Raw genomic sequence first — 655 nt, 5'->3', positions numbered from 1 at the left:
GTGTGTGTGTGTGTGTGTGTGTGTGTGTGTGTGTGTGTGTGTGTGTGAGAGATTGTCCATGTGACCAAAACTCATAGAATCAGGAAAATGTGTAAAATGTCGGGGCAGGCTGTGTAACACATTTGCTTGTGTTAACTGTTCAGTAGCAGACCATGGATCAGCTGATAAATGTAGCAAAATGGCACTTTTTAAACAAAGTTTTAATTTTTTTTTGTTGTTGAAAAAGACTCGTATGGACTTTTATGAGAAGAGCAGAGGGGGACGAGACTTCCGCATCCTGCCTTCATACTGTTGAGCATTATAGTGCAGACGCAAACTTGATCCTTACTGTGGGGCAGGTGAAACCATGAATGGACTCACCATTTCATGTACATATGTGAAAATGTGCAACGTCACGAATCAAAGTGCACCATACCAAAAAGGATCAGTTCCCGGTTAGTCATATTCTGATCTGCTATGCAATTCTTTCTCCGTTTATTTCTTCAGAATTGTGTTTCATTCTGTCCCAACCCACCATATAAGCTTGTTTTATTGCTTGAAAAGTATCTTTTCCTGTGTAAATATCCAAAAAGGATATTTTGTCGAAACAGTAAAAGATACAGTAAAAAAAAAAGCTTATGATTTTTAAAAGATAATAATAGCAACATACACTTTA

Source organism: Anarrhichthys ocellatus, unplaced genomic scaffold, assembly GCF_004355925.1.
Source record: "Anarrhichthys ocellatus isolate YVR2014 unplaced genomic scaffold, GSC_Weel_1.0 scaffold23, whole genome shotgun sequence".
Taxonomy (NCBI): Eukaryota; Metazoa; Chordata; class Actinopteri; order Perciformes; family Anarhichadidae; genus Anarrhichthys; species Anarrhichthys ocellatus.
This window is presented reverse-complemented; position numbering follows the sequence as displayed.